This window comes from Apis mellifera, linkage group LG12 (assembly GCF_003254395.2).
Source record: "Apis mellifera strain DH4 linkage group LG12, Amel_HAv3.1, whole genome shotgun sequence".
NCBI classification, from domain to species: Eukaryota; Metazoa; Arthropoda; class Insecta; order Hymenoptera; family Apidae; genus Apis; species Apis mellifera.
This window is the reverse complement of record NC_037649.1, coordinates 6,864,747-6,885,884: the sequence shown is the minus strand read 5'-3', so window position 1 is coordinate 6,885,884 and position 21,138 is coordinate 6,864,747. Positions and strand designations below refer to the sequence as shown.

Below are 21,138 nucleotides of genomic sequence, written 5' to 3'. Positions count from 1 at the left end.
AGAAGAAGCTTGTAATATCATCTATTGAATTCTAAATACGATACTTTATCAAGTGTCTCCAGAATTTGGAAAGTTAAGTGATTTGGAATCTTCTCTGATTAAACGAAATTGTACTCGAGATAAGATCTCTAGTAGAGAATTGAGAATTGATGATTGAAGAAAATTTCGTGGAGAACGGAAAGCGGAAAGGAAGAACGTGAAAAGTGAAAGAAATACATCCTATCCTATTAATGGACTTGTCATTGAAGTTTCTCAGTCAAGAGATAGTCACGAGATTTCGACGCTGGTAGTGTCTTTGACTGACGAAATCGACGACAAGACGTAGAAATACAATCTGTTAGAAAGTTTTAAAGTGACAAGTACAAAAGGCGTACATAGTAGAAAACAAGTAATCTAAAAAATGTAAAAAATTGTTGTAAACTCACGACAGTTTAATTCGATTCGTTTTACGAGACAGAAACTCTTTCAACAGAATTTATTTATTATATACTTAATCCGTGACGAAGGTGTGAAACCGCAGGCGTAGATATAATCTAATTAAAATCAACCGTATCTCTTATTTTACGGAAAGAAAGCTAGTTATTGAAAACGAAAATGTGAAAAGAGTGATAAAACGTTTAATTTTGAGAGCCTGTGGATGATCATATGTATAACATGTAAAATACCTAATCAAATATTAAATATTGTATACGAAAGAAAAATATTGAAACTTTAAATACAGTATAAATGGAATCTATTTCTATTTCTCCATTAAACTAAAAACTAGATTAAAAATTCCTATTAGTCATACAATTTCTACGATGAATATCGAAAACTGTACAAATAAATAATTTCAAACTCAAAGATATTAAAAAGTAATCAAATTGATATTTGACAGCAAAGCTTTTTCTGTACCATCCATTAATATATCTCTTGCCACAAATCACATATCCAATCTTAAATCGTGCATTGCAATTTTCCGATTTCTAATCGTAAATTCAGTTCGATTATTTTTTTTTTTTTTTTGTCCCATAATCGAGCGTACGTACAATTCGATCACATTTGAAAGCGAAAAGTTCCGAATCGGGGAAAGTTTCCCATATCTATGGGCGTGAAAATGTTTCCTGTCGGTTAAAACGTACGGCATGCCGTGTCCTTTATTTACAATCGTAAAATAGCACACTGCAACGCACTTAGCAATCATCGTCTTCAAATATCCGAGGACTGATATCTACCACGTCGTTTGCAACGATACAACCGTGACTCGAAGTGATTTATCCACCGGCGATAGAGCGGGGAATTTTCCCGTCGATTAAACGACGAAATTGAACGAGATAGAAGGCGATATCTCTCGGTAAAAAGAAAGCGGTGAATCAACTATTGCGCAAGTTGGCGGCTATTTGTCCTATTTTACGGAACGCAATGTCCTAGTAAGTAAATGCTTATTGATCGCGATTCGAAAATACATAATGTATTCGTGGAATTGGAAAATCGATTCTGAAGAAAGGCAAAATCTAGCGTTTGTTTCAATTTCCAGTGTCGTGAAATATTTCACGAGTATATTAATAACGTGCGTCGTCTACCTTGGTGATGAGACCTTTGAGGTTAGGTTTGGAAAGAATTCGATTTGGATTCCACGAGTGGAATTACTTTTAATAACTTTTCTAGTGCTAGAAACGTTTGTTACACTAAACTCGTTCCATCGTTGTTTTTCGTTTTGATTTCGCAAAGTTTTCACGTGAAATATTCCTACGGCCTTGGCACTTCCTCCACGCCATCGCGTGCAACTCGATCGATAATATGCACGAGTCGGAATTGTATAAAATTAAGATTGAACGAGAAACGGTAATGCGATTAGTCGACGGATGTTTGAAACTTTGATTGGGAAGAAATATTTGGACATCTTTTATATGTATATTCCGGTAAAATAAAAAAATGGCGGATCCAATAGTAATTTGAATCAACTCTTCCATAGCTTTCTAATTTTTTTTAATCATTTAGTTAGAACAGAAGTCGATCAAAATTTCTGTTTCGAAACGATTCGCGGAAATAATTATTTTCCCAAAGAAAAAAATCATGGATCATCACGGGGGAAAATATTTTTACGTCGCTTTATACGGAAAATAGCATAAAATAGGATAAAATCATCATCAATCCAATATTCCGATACCATAGAAATACCGCTTGACGTCTCGTATAATTCAAAGATGGATTCCTTCGTTGCAATAATGCGACGAATAAGTCAAGATGCGAGGTGAAACTTGGTCTGTGCATTCAGGTTCCTCGACTCGACTCTCTTTCCCATCGAATCTCCTCTTCCGTAAATACGCGAAAATATGTGCATACACGGTCGAAACTAGGAGAAAGTCATCATCCTCGCAATATCGTATCTAAAGCGCACCTGTAATACGTGACAGATGATAATATTAGACCTCGTGGTGGATGCTCGGATACGGATGCGCGTTGTAAATCGGCCGATTCCTCCGCTTCCTGCCTGATTTATCGCATCCGCTTGTTTTCGACGACGTTCTAACCGTTTTACGGATGAATTATTTCCTCCAAGATCGATTAATCTTCTTACATAAAGAGATGGCGCAAATTGAATGATTAAGCTCGAGGCAACCGTTCAGATTCTCGCCAATATTGAATAATATATAATAATGCAACTTTTAACAATATTATTAAATCTGAATGATCGATAATATTAAGCTGAAATAATGTCGTCGAGAAGATAAAAAGTTTTTTCGAATTCTACAGAAGTTTCGATAACTCTCATAGCTTTATTAATCAATACTTGATCGATAGATGGATTCCTTGCTTTAATACAATCTTTTCGAAGATTTTTATTAATTCTATTTACCAGCTTCATAATTTAACGATCGATAAGATTATCTTAGAATCTTTAATCGTTGTTAGGTTTCTTAAAATTTTTTCGAAATTGTATTTCGAATTGTGTATATTATATACTTAAATATTGCTGGCCGATTATTACGATATTCCTAAGTTTTTTATTGTTACGAACAATTTTATGCTCGGTAACGGCAAATGGTTGTGCATTCCTTTTACTTTCAACCAGCTTCAAGTACACGAAGTGTAATCAAATTCCAGTTACGTTTGCCCCCCTTATTCGCCAACTTTCATGCGAGTCATGTACTCGTACTCGACTGGACAACACGCCCTAAATGTTTCCACTACCATCTACGTTTGCTCTATTTCACCATGCATGTACACGTGTCGTTTCCAGATATCTTCTGTCTGGACGACAGAATTCCATCGAATATAATAATAATCGATACGCGTCTCGTTCGATTTAGTCAAGTGTCAAGTTCAAAGCTTATTATCTCGTTACGAAATAGAAGAATAATCTCGAAACCGGAACATTAGTATTCTTTACAGGGATGTATACTCCATAACGGAGAGGTGAACACACGAAAATTTTTCATCGCCGACGTATACGTGATCAAAATGTGAAAATTGTTACGAGATCGTGGTTTATCTTGAAGAAAGTTGCCGAATTTTCATCTTCTTTCTTTCCTTTTCCTTTTCTTTTCAGTCACGTGTCTCTGATGTAAACTTCCGCGTGAACTCGTGTAACCGGTCATATTTTAGATAGAATCATCCGAGACAGAGAGAAACGCGAGCCACTTCGTTCTCAAAGTTCAGTGATATTTTCGAAACGATCCCTCGGGATGTTGCGAAACAAGCGAAAAGAGAAAACGAAGATACGCAGAAACGTGTGACGTGAGGTTTGAAAAAAAAAAAATTCGACCGAAGAAACTGGACCAGCAAGACAATTGCGAGAAAACTTTAAATTATTCTGTACATTGTAATTTGTGTAAATATTATATTCTTATTGTTCTTTTAAAATAAAACGAATATTAAAAGTACTTACTGTTTATTCACTTTATACCTTCTTCCTCTTCTTTCGTGTCACACGAAAGAATCCGAATATAATTTAATATCTCTCTCTAATAAATGTAGTGGCAACCAAATTATAATTAAGAGATGGAAAATTTCGAAAAATCTCTTCATCGTGCATACGTCTTTCTTTAAAAACCAAGATCTCCATCAATCGTTTATTCAGTGATTCGAGAGATAAAAATCCACGGATTTAAGGCACAATCACATTTTTGTTTTATCCCAAAAATGGTATAAATCGATGCAAATCGATTACAAATTCGTCTGCGATCGAGAATTTATCTATTCCACGCGGATAAATTCTCGAATCTTCGAAATCTTCCTCGAATCTTTCATTAACGTCAAGGTACCGTTAAAGAGAAACGAGACGGGCCACGCGTCACCGTTCAGGTGTCCATAAACCATTTTAGCTGGCATACACGTGGAAAATATAAGAGGAAAGGGCGTCGTTGCGTTTCGTGAATTCATCTCTCAACGAACGCACCTTTCACGTTGGCCTCGATCCTTGTATCCGCGCCAAAGAGACTCGAGCGAAAATATATTCGTTGGTTTCGATGATCAAAGAGGAACGCCGCGCCATCCTTTCGCATCTCTCGAACGAGGAACAATCGCCGCCTCGTTTCGCAGTCGTGCTACGGTTACGTGCACCTTACGAGCCATCACGCTCGATTGTTGTTTACACCTTTCTGAATGTGGTGGCAGATAAAATCTGTTTCGAACGCTGGTTAACGCATTAAGCGGTCCATTCGTGGCTCGATGGAAAGTAATCGAATTATTTACGGGAGGGTTTTAAACACCGGATCGTTTTCAATCCGAGCGATCCTCGAATTGTCTTGATTTATTTTTCGTGGTGTTGTTGGCACGAGCGAAATTCTCGAGTTATTCTGAAATTTCGTTTCGTTGTAATGAAGGAACGACAAACGTGTCGGGAGAAAAAATTAACGAAGAATGATAAAAATAATAGGAATTTTAATGATAAAATTTAATTTAATTTTCCTCTTTAATATAATTAAAAACAATTATTCCTGTCATATTCTGTTTCATACAATCGATAAAAATTTGTTCAAAACTATATCTTAAACAAACTATATCTTAACAATTATCCTATTTATGTAAGATTCAATAAATTATGCTTTCTACGTATAATGTAATTTCTTTTTCGATAAATATCCTCCGATCAAACAATCCAATAATCTGAAGAAAGAAATTCATAAAACACTAATTCGAGAACGAAGTTTTGAAACTTTGGATCGTTTATTTACCACTTGACCAAGTCCTGGTGAACCGAGAAATTAATCCAGAATCGGGGAGGGGGATCGTTAAGAAAGAACACGTTCCTTTTTTTCCCCATGCCATACCATTTTCAACATAATTCCTATAAAGGTTTGAAAATTGGTTAACCGGTGATTGGGAAAGCGGTATGGTCATAAAGTGGGATTGGAGAAAGAAAAAAAAAAGAGGAGATCCCCGTTTTTCCCTTAATCGTTTCACTCATTACCAATTCTAACGGTCAAGCGTGATCAAACGCTTTGCACGCGAAGCTTAGGACGTGTTTCACCAAAATTATACGCGCGTAAATAATTCACGAGGCTTCCCGTATCAATCACGCGAATCCCTGGTGGATCCACGAACGCGCAGCTATTAATTAAATACAATCGACGAATTCGGGACGAGGAACAACCGCGTTCAATTAGCCACGCTTGCGTTACAAACATTCACGATGAGCGTGACGAATGTAACAAACATGGAAAGTTCGACAATGGGTCCCCTGATTTAGCCATTAATTAAAGTCGATGCTTCGTTAACTCGAGTCGTCTAATTAACTCGATCACCGCCATATTTGGACGCGACATCCCTTTAAAGAAAATTCTTTCCTTTCGTCTTCATTTTCGTTCCACACCAGCACGGGTTCCTTTGCGATTCTTTGAGTTTCGTACAAAATTCGATTTGGAAACAGAAACTTTCAATTTGATCTTAAAGCTCACCTCGTACGCGTGCCAATGTCTGCTTCTCTTTCCTGAAAGAAAAAAAAAGAGAGAAAGAACGTTAAAATTCGAGAAATATTTCCTCAAATGCCTCTCTTTTCTTCGATTGCTCCGCTTCGATTGATTTTATGCACGAGAACGGGTTCTCGGCATGGAATAAAGAGGAAAGAAATTTTTGAAGGCGAACGACACCTGTGGAAGGATCCATTGAAAGCGGATATTAAGCAAGAGAGGGGGAGGGCTGTCGTGCACTTGACATTGGCCGAAACCAGTAGGCCGTGATCCTTCCGTGGACGCTCGAAACTAGTCCGACCGCTTTTCTGCCGGTCGTTGACAGCCGAATGGGCCAATCTTTTATCGATGAAACGGGCCGACTCGGTCTTCACTTGCCAAGGTCGATGAGACACGAGGGAAACGATGTTCTCTCGCGCGAACACGAAACTGTTTCGCACGTAGCACAATAACGCACCGCGGCCTTGGAATCTCTGGCGTAGATTCGTTCAGATTCTCCGCTCTTGTTTGCAACATCGTTTCGAATCATAGAAGAACGTCTTCTATGATTCATGGTCAAGGTTCGAATCAATGGGAGCAAGGAAGAAAAAGATTGAACGACGAGAGGAAAATCCGTGGTCCAAATTTTCAAAGAGGAATCTTATTAATGGGAGGAATTTTTTTTTTAAATAAGCGATTGAATTGTAAATTCTATTCGGTCGTAAGATTAATTTACACGACAGTTAGCAGTTAGTTCGATGCATATCTCTGGGAGAAGGTTTATTAAATCTTATTAAGCGAATTTATCATTCTTCTACGAATTGAAGGGAAAAAATTAATGGCGGATTGTAAAAAGGCATCGTAAATGGATGTAATAAATGAAGATTAATTGGGTAATACTGGTCTCCTGTAAATCACCGTCCCGATCGATTGGCTGACGAGATAAAAGTTACTTTTCTCGTAGCAGCATAAGAAAGTAACTTCCATATTAGAAAGGTTGTGGAAACTTCTGCGAAGCTACTTGTATTTATTTAGATTGATAGAATTGGTATTCGAATATTCGATGAACCGTTCATCTCTTAGAAGGAGAAAAATTCTCGAAATTAACATCAAATACTTTCGTGTCTCTTTCTAAAAATGTTATGAGGATTATATTGTATGAAAACAAACTTTATCGATAAATAGAATTCGATATCTGCATAAATACTTATTAACGTTTCTTAATCAGGTCGAGGATATTATTTGAATTTTGCTTTTATAAATATTCATTGAAACAGAGTTCAAAAAATTATCTTTATTAAAAATATAGCGTCGCGATATTAAACAAATTTTGCACAAAAGTAATTTGCAATATCGAATTGAAACGTTAATATTTGCAAACGCTGCTGGTGGTCGCTGTGAAACTGTATCGAACTCTATATACCGCACTTACGTAGATAGGTTGGATCACTCTCCATTTCCGCGGCGATTGTCCCACGATCGCTGGCCCAAGAAACTGTGTCACGCTTTCTGCATCACTACTTGGCCACCACGCGGTCGCCGATCGAACGAAACCTATCCTATCCTAGGCTCGTTGCACTCGTTCGTGACAACGGTACCGGCCTTCCGCTTTTATCGATGGAGGTGGAGGTCCCCCTGGCCAAGAACCGAAGGTGGCATTACAGACACGACCCGTAGTCATAGTGAAATAATCGACGATTACGGAGATGGGGAAAAATCGAATGGGCCATTACGATATCGCTTTCAACAATTGTGTCGCCGACCTATCGATCAAACGATAAACGATTATTAACTACGCGCTCCTTACGTAACGATAATTGGATTTTCCTTCCGGCTAATCCGCCTTTCCGAGACACAAAAGGGATAAAAGACGGTCGATTTCATTCGGTGTGTAAAACTTCTATACCGATCGGGAATTGAGAATGATCGTTTTGTGTTGTTTATCCGACGAAAGAATCTAGTTTTTCTAATTAATCCAAGCGAAGTTCCTGAATGTTTGATCGGTTGGTATTTCTCTCGGTTTTTAAGTTTTTCAAGGTAAAGTTGGAAGAGCAACAGCGGTCGTCTTAAGAAACCTGATCCGAAGAATCCGCGCTACTCTTGATCCCCTTTTAGGTATCGTTTCCCCTTTCGATGCCGGTCGGTTTTTCATTGGGAAATCGATCGAAGATCGGAGAGAGAAAGAGAGACGTGATTCTATTAAGAAACGTGTTAAACTTTTGCGCGTTCTTGCGTTTTCTGGAATGCTTGTAAAGGAAGATCGAATTTCTTTGAACGAAATTTTGAAACATTATCGTTCGTAAACTCGTTCTCGTTTCTTTTAGCTCAAAAATCTATCATCTTCAGCGATCAACTGAACGTATATATAAAAATTTCATAAGATCGTTTATTCTCTTTCGTTGTGAATGATAATTTCCATTCCTAAAATTCTTACTTACTTCGTATCTCCAATCTACTATCACTTCACACTTCAAATTAAATCCCAAAAACTAAGAAAAAAAAAAAAAAAAGGAAAAGACTGATGTATTCCATTCCGCTTCTACTTGAAGGCATCAAAATTCGTCCACGTTATTCACGATACAAATTCCCACGAATGATCGATTCCTTTCGCCACTGTGCACTGTTGCTTTGCTTGCCATTTTTCTGCTCCGGAATTTCCCCATCCACGGAATTGTGCAAGTATCGTTCAATTTCTAATAGCAAACTCGAAAGTCGATAAAAGAAAAAAGAAGAGGAAGAAGAAGTAAAAGAAAGAAACAGTGACAGTGACGTAACGTAGTTTCTTCTGCCATGCGGTTTCACTCGAACGAACGCTCGTCTAAACGATATTTCCCCTCCCTCTTTTTTTTTTCAGACAGATATCAAGGTCCACGGTGTGAGAAATCGCGATCGAACAGAAACCGGATCCCTGATTCTAATCGGCGAGAAAGCTTTGTCCTCTCCTCCCCTTTCTTCTCCCTCCATTCCTCTCCCTTCAGAGTCCACCGTGCACAGTTCAAATTATTACGACTTCGCATCGTAACCTTAAAAACCTGCTTGCCCCCCATTAAATCATCCAGAAATTTTTTTCACTTATCGCGTGCAAAGCTCTCCCTTCTGAATTCCTTACTTTCTATCGAACGTAAGTAATCGAAAAAGAAAGCACGAAAAGGAAAGCACGTGTTACGATCGGCGATAAATTTAGAATGCGTTCGAGCATTGCGATCTTTCGTTCGATAAATTCCCGTTTAAGCAGCTATATCGAAATCGATATAATTATTATCCAATCTTATCTTCCACTCCCTGACCAACAGGTTAATTAGAACAATGTTAATGCGTGTCTTGTCGATTTCATAATAGTTTAATCTGAAAAGTGTCGTTTTTGCAACATCGATAAATTACGATTGTTCGATACTATTGGAAAATAATAATCAATTATTATTCAATAACGCGTTTCGTAAGAAACTTTTCTCTATTGTTTCCGATACCACGAAATGTTTTGAAGCGTTACGAATAATCGGTTCCTTGAATTCCACGAATATTTATATTTTGAATATTCTTCTCCGAGCTATACATCTTTTCAAATCGTCGAAAATATTAACGATAGCGTGATTTTTCGATTTTCTCAATATTTGGCCACGTTCAATTAAATTATGTTTCTTTGTTAATTGTGTGATTGACACAACTCTATTCCTATCCTCCATTGAATTCAACGGAAATCAACCAATCGATCCTTCCCTCCCTCTCTTCTTCTGTCCTTGTATAATACGCGAATAATAATCGTCTGACATTTAAAGAATTATTTCTCCATTGGTGAACGACATATTGGTGAAGGACTCGCGTAGGTAGAAATCACGATTCGAGTATTGCCGGGTGACGAAAATAAATTGCGAGTCATCAGACAGCCGGCTGTCTGTCTCGTTTTCGAGGCGGACGGACGAGCATAAAACACATGCATCTCCTAAACACACGTTTATTTTTTGACTCGTAATTGACTCGTATGAATGGTGGATACAAAACGTTTTGTATCCACTCGTTGTTCGACGCGCGTATTACCTTGATATATCGCCCGTTGCGTTTGTTGGATCGGCAGATTGTTAGAGCAAATAATTATTTATTTGAAATGGCGATGCATTTGAAGAATTGGATACATTAATATTTGTTATTTTAATATTTTAAGAAGAGAAAACGAGATTTTTCCACCGCTGCTGGTACGGTGGAATCGTTTTCTCTGGTAGGAAATAAATAATCGTGACAATGATGGAACAAGTAAGATAATTATGCTTACTTTTGATTCATCGAGTAATATGTGAAAATTTCGTTCGCAAATTAATTTATTTGGAACGATTAACAACGTTCTTTTCTTTCTCGTTTATCATCTTTCATTCCAAATCGTTTCTGGGGATTGAATCTGTATGAAATAAATTTCGAGAAAGAAATTCTCGAAGCAATTTATAAATCGATATAAATAGTATATCGTATTTATAAATAGTATTTGATGAATATTCAAAATTTACAGAAAAAAAAAATCATTTACAATTTATAACGAGCAATTGGATCGAAATAAGATTATATTCAAGATATAACAAGATTCGCACGACCTGAAAATTAAATTCGTTCGAAAGAGAAAGAGCGAGGAATACTTGAAATTATCCATAAAAACAAGATTCTCTTTTAACGAGACATTGGAAGGGGAGATAAATAAAAATATTTGGAAAACGGTAAAACAACGACAGATTTTATAGCTTTACCGTTTTATAACTCCATTAAAGAGGCACGCGAACGAGCCAATTTCGTGTCGCGTAAAAACCTGACACTCTCACCGATTAATAATTAAATTATTGTATGTTCATGCTTAACGAGCATACTCGAAAAAGTTCCTTTCGTTAGAAAGTAGAGATAATTCATGTGATTAAGTGAAAAATAATTTTACACGAAGTCGAAGTCGTGTGATCGGCAAAAGAATAAAACACGTGGCGAAAAAAAGAGATCGTTGAAGGCTGAAACGAAACAAGAGAAATAGAATTTGAATAGAACTCGAATAGAGAGGTATCAATTTTCAAAACACCTTCTGATTCCACTTCTTTTTTTCACCAGATTTTTACACAAACTTTACAGAATTTTTAAATATTGATCTTTAATCAGATCTTGTTACTTCGAATTGAATGATCCAATCACTTTTTCGAAATTAAAAGATTTATTCCTTTCAGCAATGATCAATTTAAAAACTCAGAATTATCTAACGAAAATTTCGCCAAGCTTTCGCGAGCAAGATTTACGTACTTGTCTACGATTTCCGGATGTGAACTGCGTAGAAACATTATCTCAACTTCGCGAGCAATGCGGTTATCTTCATCGAAGGTCGATACGCCGATATTATCGTGTCCTATCGCTATCTTTGCACTAATTATATTCGCGTTATGGATCAACGATCACCGATCTCGATGCATTTAGATATATTCCAAATTAGAATTTTAATTAATAACCGACGATTGATACCGTTGAACCGACTTCTAGAAAGTCTTTACACTTTTTATATATAAATTTCTCGATTACATTATTAATCTTGCAATTTTATCATCGTTTCTGAACTCTCCCCTAAAAAAAACAGCTCGAAAGTTAATAAAAAAATAAGATCGCTCAGCAAGGCGGTGGGGTGGGTGGAGTCCAATCTCAATTTCACGACCGCAAATCGAAAGTATTCCTTTCCGCATTTGCATCGGAAACAGTGATTAAAGTAGCCATAAATCGGACGTTAGTAGGACGATTTTAACGATAGCATCGGCCGTGAAATTTAGTAGCCGTCCCGGGCGCACGCGTGCATACTTCCGGTGTCCCATCGCGAGCCTTTCACTTGTGCTGTTCCTGCACAATCGTTAATTCGGATCCAACCTTCGATCGCCTTGTTTGCGCGGTGAATTTATTGCGGGTGTCGTTTGCACGTGCGCGTGCGCGTATCGAGGAGGGTGTCCGTCCGGGAAACGAATATAAGAACGAATATAGACAGACGCGGAAACGAAGGAGCGAAGAGAGAGCAAAGTGTACTCGTTAAAATGTCTCGGCTCTTATATACCTGAAATTTAAATTAACACAAGCATTGCGTAAACGTTCCGACATGGTGTGTTGATAGTGGAAATTGATCCTCCTTCGAATACTTTTGTATTAATCATTGCATCGATAAATCTGTTTTAAAACTTAAAAAATTTGATTCTTGAAAATTGAGAACGAGCTTCTCTTATTTATTAAAACTATTATCCCTCTCCATCATTCTCGAATTAAATTTGAGGAGTTCGACATATCGATAGATAAATGAAAAATCTCCATTATGCAAAAAAATGTTTTCTCTAAATCGTGAAGAAAGCGTAAAGAAAACGTGATAGATTCATCGAAGAAACTCGAGACAAAGTGACTCGATTTGTGAAACGGTGGTGTTCATTGGACGGAGTCGCGGAGACGCCTCGTTGAGCGCGAAACAATCTACGCATAAATCACGGGGATTATACGTTTGACGAAAGGTTGGGAAGAAAAGGAAAAGGCAAGTGGAGGCGCCGTGTTCGAATCTGAACCCAGTGATTGGAAAGCTTTCGTTCGCGTGGACCGTTATTATTACGTTCATTAGCGCAATCGAAGAGAGGTGTTTACACCGTTATCGTTGCGATGCAACACTTCCCTTCACCTTCTCGCGCTCTCCTCGCCGCGGTTTGCACAATAGCTCGAGGTTTTGCACAACGCTCGAGGAACGCTCGTCGAGCGTTCCGTAAGATGAGACGAGGACAAGGACAAGGCCAAGTTCATTCGCGGATCATCACGCTTTCTATCTCGATTCCTAGAGTTGCGCAGCATCTCTTATCTTATTCCATGGAATTTTCTCTCCACGAAACATTCACTTTGTTCACTTTGAATTTGAATTTCTTATTAATAAACTATTTATATCTCTTACATCATTTCTTTCTTTCTTCTTTTTTTTTTAAATATTTGTACGTGACTCTTGCACAACACTTTAACGATCTCTGATTAATTTTATCAAGAGATAAAAATCAATTTGACTTCTGGTAAGAAGTTGAACACCGATGATTTATATTTACCGGTGATTTATTTGTGATTCGGAGTTGTAAAAAGTTGATCGATTTAATTTCTGAATGATTGGAATATCATTCGTTAATTTCCGAAGGGCAACGGCAAGAAATGTTAATAAGATAAGTGCACCCGTTTTTTTGCCTCGTCATAATTGCAACAGAGTTTCTAACGCGTTTCCATATACAGCTATGGGGTAAATAGTTTGGCGCAATTGTCTGATCACCGTTTATACGCTTCGTAGACAAAGTGAAATTTCTAAATGCGAACAGGTCAAGGTACGCAGAAAGCAGGAAGATCATTCGGAAGATCAATGCGACGACACTAGCGCCACATGGCTATCAACTACACCTCTTCTTTAATTATTTTTCCTTCTTCGAATATTATTATATTTTCCTACGGAAACACGTTTCATTAATTCTTGAATTATAATTTTTAATTTACGTAATATGCATTAAATCGATGAAACGAATGAATCGAAGGTAAATCTTTTTAAAATTCCGGAGTCGAAGGATAATCCACGAGGTAAAGAATTGTGGTAAGAGATTCGTCCCAGGTCGATTGGAGATATTAGCGGCGTGGGAGTCACGAGACTATGCAGCCACCAAGTATCATCGTTCTAAAGTTCAAACAAAAGGTAAAGTTCAAATAAAAGTGAGAATGTAACGGGATATTATTGACTCGAGGCACACGCTTAATGTTGCGCCTTGATCGTGGTCCCGCGGCCTCCTTCTTCCTGTCGACGATCGATCGAAATGTCAGAGTGATTAATACGAAGATTTCGTGCACTTCAACTTGTAAACATTCCCTCTCTATATTCTCCTTCTATTAAAATCGATAATCGTCATAATGCATCTAATACACGATTAATCACAAACGATTCTTGCATTGCCTTGCAATGAAATTCGTCCAAGTCTATGGATGAAGCGACACTATACGCCATATTGGCTATTAATTATTACAATTTAAATTTTGTTTTAATATTAAGCTTTAATAAATAAATAGATTATTGTATCGAATGCGAAGCAACTTTTTTAGGCGAATATCGTTTCACGAAGTATTTACGAAGTGAGAAGAAAAAACGTAATAAATTGCACAACGGGGAATAATAATTTAATCGTCTAATTGTGCGGGAAATAATTATCGCGATCATTATCGATACGTAACAAAACGAAACTGTAATATCATCACGCAACAAGTATTGAATTCCACTCTCTCTTCCTTACGTGCTCGTGATCCTATAGCTATAGGAATATCGTTGAATATTGCCGTTAGAAATTATGATGCTCGTCCATTACGATTATTTTTAAAATCGTCATAAACAATCTTTTTCTTTTTTCTTTCTTTAACGTAGAATATATATTTCCACATTATTCCGAGTATCGTTACAAAATCGGTCGATCAAACTATTAATCGGAGTATTAACTATGTTAATTAAAATAGAAAGGAATATCAGCCGGAGGAATTACCATATTGAAATACGGATTGTGAAAAAAATGTTGAAAGTTTGATTAATATTTTATAATTTACACCTTTTACACTTTCTATTAATTATTACTTACCATGTAATATATTATGTATGCAATTATCTTCTTATCGCAATTGCGCAATTGAAAAAATTGAATGAAATGTAAGTCAAAATGATTTTTCTTCTTCCACAAAAAAAGAAATAATTAACAGGTAAATTCCCACTCGACATTGAACAAAGAATAAAAGTAATAAAAGAATTTAACCTGATAAATATTTAACAGCAATATTTATTCGTATACGATATATTATACCTTTCCCATGATTGTTCTCCACTAAAGTGCACACGTTACAGATCCGCGCGAGTGGTACGGAGGTACGCGCATGCACAGGCCATCCGATAATTTAATTAAAGGTTAGAGACAAGGATCGTTGTTCTCCACGCGTCAACCTTCCTCGGCTCGTTCAAGTACTCGGGAAACTCGAAGCAAAGTTCAATCGCATATCGGAGGAAAGGACAAACTTTGACTCCGTCACACGATGATGTCGATGTCTTGACATTTAAAACGTTGTCCCGTTTCGCTTCCTTTGTCTCTCAGTTCCAACGTCTTCACAATTATCATCACTTTCGAGCGTGTGAAACGAATTGGAGCGAATAGTTGAGAAGTATAATGAAATCGAATGTAAAAGGAAGGTTTAGAGGGAAAGTTGCGGAGGAAAAATTAACTCTAAACAAATTTTTCTGTGCACTAATCTTTATCTTCAAGATATTTTTTCTAATATGTACAACTAATCGAGCAAGTAGAATGTTTTTGAATAGACAATGAAAGAAGAGTGCAAAGAATTGATAATTATAATAATGTGACAATTTATGTCACTGTGACGATGTGCAATGGCACACGATTTGAAAATAATTAGGAGAAGAGTTAATGTGGAAAAGGTTGACGCGCAATGGACGTTAAAATCGTCGAGAATTCTCGCGTGCGAGATAAAGAACGGGAGATAAGATGTGGAAACGCGTTTACGCGCGTTATTGATCTGACACGTTGGGGAGGTTAAAGTGAAAGGTTTAAGGAAACGTATTTTCGAAGCACGCCTTTCTCGTTAATTCTCCAGCATCCGCTGATCCTGATCGAAATTCAACGTTTCAGCGAAATTACCGTGAAATTACCGTTCCCGTTATTGGATACCTCCTTTCTTAAACTTCCACTCATTGGAACATCATTTCGTAAATGGTTTTTAATGAAACCGTTGAGAGATCTCTTAATTTCGTACCTTCTTAATATTTTTAATTAATTGAAATGAATCTGCAACTCTTTTGGCACGTGTCAATCTGCGTATTATTATATATATCATGGATAATTATAAATAATCGTGAGATATCATTTGGAATCTTGACGCAATTTTCTTGTTACTCCCCTTAAATTATCACTTTATCATTAAATATATCTCAAGTATTTTTATATCTTTTAATATCTTTATATAATGTATCACCTTTCTAAAAGTTATTTCTAATTAATCAAAGGTAAATTTATACAAGCAATCGATCTTCCATCGAATTATTTCTCAAAAATTTAAAAGTCAATGCTTACTGTTCCTAAGCCAATCTAATCTTATATCCTATCTGGGAGTCTTCTCTTTAAAATTCGTTTGCATGGGAACGAAGAAATTGCCCGATATATTGCACATCCGTATCGTGTGTCTTCCCATGACGTCGAAAACTGGTCCGTCTATTGCTTCATCGCGCTGTCATCGTAAAAAGCATCCGCGTGACAGGATTTCCACGTAGACCCGCGTAGGCGGATTTTCTACCCTGGTCCGGACTTCTAGGACTACACACGCGGCATATTATGTAAACCTCGTTTCCTCGCGCGTTCCGCGTTACGTAAATCTATGAAAATTATGTAATGGAATCCACGAGACGTCGGATGATGACACATCGAAGCGGAGATCCGTCGTTTTGAGCCGGCGCGGCGTTGCGGATTATAGTGAAAGTGACTGCGACGTCATTTTTGACAAGCCATTCGTCCATTTCTAACGATAAGTAGAACTTACATTACTGCCATTTTAAAGACCGCATGCGGACAAGAAAGTTATCTTGAAACAAAATTAACCCTAGAATTTTGATGAAAATTTATTATGGATTGTATAAGGAGTGATTATTTTTTTTTTGAGGAAAATTTGAAATCAATCTTTTTCTCGAGTTTTAAATATAATTTTGTTGGAAGAAAGAATATGGAAATTTAAAGAGTTAATTTAATTCCGTTTTAAAGTGATATTAAAAAAGTTTTTAATTTGTGCTCGCATAAAATATAGAAGACTTTCTTACTTTGTATGACTTTGAAGTTTCTTCAACGCGTTCTACTTGTTTCTCCCTTACAAATGTTTTCGAATTGTTTCCAAATGCGAATCGAGCAAATGTGAATTTATTGTACGCTTTCTACTCTTACCCCCTCGTAAACCTATTGGTCACTCATCGCCTTTTGTAGCACGGAACGCAACAAACGATAATTAGTGGATATTATTTGTAGGGCGGACTTTCGTGGAATTACAGTATTTTTAGAGTTGCCTCAAACTCTACGAGCCCGGCAATTCGCAAGTTATTGTAACGCAGATCCTGTTTAATTTGTGTTTTATGTTTTCCCTCCTCAATTAAATTTCGTTGCTAATGGCTTCTTAACTGCGCAACAAATAGGCTTGCATCGAAATAGCAAATCGTCGAAAACATGTGTGAACATGGATGATGTATGTATTCGAAATAACGCGAAATTTTCTACATTGAGCACGATATAAAATCGACGATTTATCGTCACTATGACAGCGGTGAATTCTAATTTGCATTCTCTTTTCTTCTTGTCCCTACTTTTAGGTTAGGTAATAAAACAGTTTACGAAACTGCTCCGTTGAATAACGGAGAGACGAAGAAAAAACTTCACTTATGCTTTTATCTAGTTTATGGATTCTTTTTTAGTCGATCAGAAACGCGTTTTGCTGATTCAAGATACAATATCGATTAGTAAAATATCGTTGCGACAGAATTCAATCAATCGAGTCGTGTTTTATTTTATCGACCGTCGGTTGATTCGATGCCAATCGGTAACAAGTAGTTCGTCGTGTGCATGCTCAAGCTAAGGAAAGCAACGATTAAACACGATAATTAAATCGAATATTGCGTTTCGATAGCCGAGACTCTCGCAATCCGGAAACGGCTCGATTTCTTTACGATGCTTCGAAATCGAGCGGGAACTGTCTCAACTTTATTGAAGAGATCAATCGCCACAGAGAAATTTCACTGGCAATTGCGGAGACAATTTTGCGCAGAACGCGGAAACGTTGCAAAACGTTCGATCGAACTACATTTCTTCGAACCACGATTTGCATACACTTTCGAAGAAATGTCAGCGTGAATATATATCTGAAGAAATACGGGAAATGATGTGAATTTTATAGCACGATCTATAACAGAAAATAATCGAAAATACATTTGTTTTATCAAACGCAAACAATGATTGGTTAAGAGTTGGTTAAGAGTAATTTTTATGCTTGCTTAATATATTCCAGAAAAATGAAATAACGAAATTTCGATGTTTATATATTGCGCGCAAATAAGAAATTTGTATGAATCAATGAATTGAGTTTGAAACATAAAAGAAAATTTTATCCACGAGCTCGGATTGAAATCTTGTTTAATGTAAATTGAAGAAAGAGAGAAAGTCTTAAGAAACAGATCTTAGAAAATATTGCATGGAAATTATGCGACCAAAGTTATGTTTCACTTCCTCAATAAAATGGAGTCCAGTTGTAAACTGGAATTGCATTTTGTAACACGGAGTAGTTTCATCGTTATTTCACCTTTTTAAATTAAATTTCCCCTATTTTATCTCGTTCTTGAAAAAGAAGACCACATCTCCATCGAGCACCTCATATATACTCATAGTTTCGTTTGAATATTGAAATCGTCTTCCAAGTTTGTACCACGTAAACCGAAATTATTATTTCTTTCTCCGATGAATATTCAAACAACGTTTGACGCAAAAGTCACAGATAGATACAGTTTAGACGAATGGCGGGTTTCAAAGAGGCTTTGTACGGCTCGAGATTCTCGAGGAGCTTTGTACGTTTGCTCGACGGTTTGATCCGGCGAAAAAATTCGCATACCAAGCGAACGGCATAATTCATCCGCGAAGAAATTTTTACGTCACGATGTCTGTTCGGTGCAGGGTCGTAAATAATGCACGCCTATGCCAGTCGCGGACGAGGCCGACCGCCTGGCGTGCGACCGGATAGAACGCTGAATTACAATACTATAACCCTTTTAAGCGCTGGTGTCCATATTTGTGCAGGGTGGTTAAATATCGAAAAGTCGTTCCCGACTCGGTTCGTTGTTAGCTTCTACATCGCGAAGGGACCGTGTCGATCTTGCGGTAAATTTTATTGGTCAACTTTATGATTTATGAAAATAACTGGGGAAAAAAGAAGGAAAAAAAAAAAAAAAGAAATTATTTATTGCTCCAACTTATTATCGCTGTAAAGATTATAATTTTGAACGGGTATTCGTTCGCGAACATCGCGCGTGAATGGACAATATGAACATTACGATGAATCATCGTGAAATACGTGCGACTGAAAATGGAAAATTTTGACGAATAATGTAATGCGATTTCTCCCCCTGCAAATAAATAATAATGGAAAATTATTAATTATTTAACACACGAGCGGATGTACAAATTATTAATTGCGAAATTAATATTGTGGTTAATTACGAATATTATTCCGAAAAATTAAAAATAAACGATTTGTTAATTGATTTAATAAGTTGAAAATTTTGATGTCTCTGAATGTATGCAAAAAGTAAATTATTAAAGAAAGAAAATAAAAATATTTGTACAATTAACAAGAATCTAATTTTCACTTAAAATAAAATACACATAAAATACATATATATGTGTACATCAACTTTTTCAACTATTCGATTAAGTTTCATAGATCAATATTTCATCTTCTCCATCGCAATAAAGTTACACGAAAACGGATTGGATTTTTATCGTAATTTTCAAGCTGCGTGGTGAAGCGAACGAATACTGGGAAGCAAAACGCGTTACGTGGGTTTCTGATTTTTATTGGATATACGTTACCCTAGATCAACGTTCTACTGGAATCTATGGTGCGGAATCGCGCGGCACGCCGCGCAATCCAAAGTTCCTTAAGATTTTTTTAATGATCCCGTGATTTTTTTCGCGCGACAAAACCGGTTCGTATAGCATCGTTCGTGATTTTCTTTTTTCCTATATATCGAAATAATTCGTGGAACAAATATCCATTTCGCTTTATTCTACTCCTTTGAATTTTTATGGCATCGTGTTATAATCAACGATGATAAATTTTCTTCCAACACTATTGACAAACACATAATGACAAAATTTTTAGAAAAGTAAAAACAAATATTTTCTAGATATGTTTTTTTTTTTTTTAATCGGAATTAAATGAAAATTTTCGATAATAATAATACTGGAGGAATGATCGTCTAAACGAATAAATCGAAATAAAAGGAGAATGTATGTAGAAAGGGAAACAAATTTAAGAGGCAAGGACAATGATTTTATACATTTTTATACTTGCAATAAATAACGAGTGATTCATTGTTATAATAAAACGTTTGAAACAAATGTAAACTTTTTAATTTTTATATTATGCAGTAAAATTTTATCAAAATTTGCTATTCCTCCAATATGCTTAAATATACGTACGTAACGTACCTGAAGAGAATAATACAACCACTGATTTCTTAAATATGCGGAATAGAATATAAATCTCGCATAAACTCGTGCTTCGACCGTTCTCGTTCGACGACGAAAGCATACTAAACGCGCGACTTTAATAACGCTCGAATATATATTAGAAAAACAATCCACTCGATACGGGTACAATTATCAATGATTTATTGCTAATATCTCATAAATTGTTTCATTGATCAATATCAGTGTTACCCTACTTAACATTTTTTATTTTTTAAGAAATATATTCTTTTAGAACCTTTTTAAAAAATTTTTAAATTTTCTCCGTTCTTCATTGATATTAATATAAATAAATATAATAATCACCAACGATTAATCAAATAATTTTTTGGCGAATAATAATAATAATAAAAACAATGCAAATAACTTTGCATTATACAAATATATTTCACTATTCCATATTTTACCGTTTATTTTTTTCTTTTTAGTCGATGTGTTTTACTTATTCGTATCATGAACGTTAATTGGACATCGCGCTTTAATCATTTAGAAAAAAAAAGAAAAGAAAGAAAAAAATTTGCAAATCCGAGGCAAAAGTTCCATAATTGGATTTTCGAGTGGCCATGAGTCGTGGCATCTCCGGTGAAAACAACTCGCGAAATTCACTCGAGCGTCGCGATAATTAAAGGGAAAATGCAGCGCGCCGCTAACATCAAATTAATCGTAACTCTTTCTCGATTCTGAGGCCGCGAATTGCCAACAAATTGTAATAACTTGATTGTAACCCGTCATAATTAACGAGCTTTAATCGCTCTTTCTGCCCAGTAATTATCGAGTTACGATAATCGCGATTATCGCGATTCGATTTCGAGATCCCTTCGAATTTCTTCCTTTTCCTTCGATTCTTTTCGTTCGATCGAATCCGAGGACGATGCAGACTTCTTTATTGCGCAACGAAAATAGTCGATCGTCCAGGGTCACGGTGAAGATAACCCTACGATAACATCCAC

The 21,138-nt window shown here is 36.4% G+C and overlaps 1 protein-coding gene across 1 annotated transcript in view; it reads left to right on the top strand.

Moving 5' to 3' along the window:
- Positions 1 to 21,138, top strand: part of LOC410365 (laccase 2) — a 52,190-nt gene that overhangs the window by 23,175 nt on the left and 7,877 nt on the right. The window lies entirely within an intron of this gene.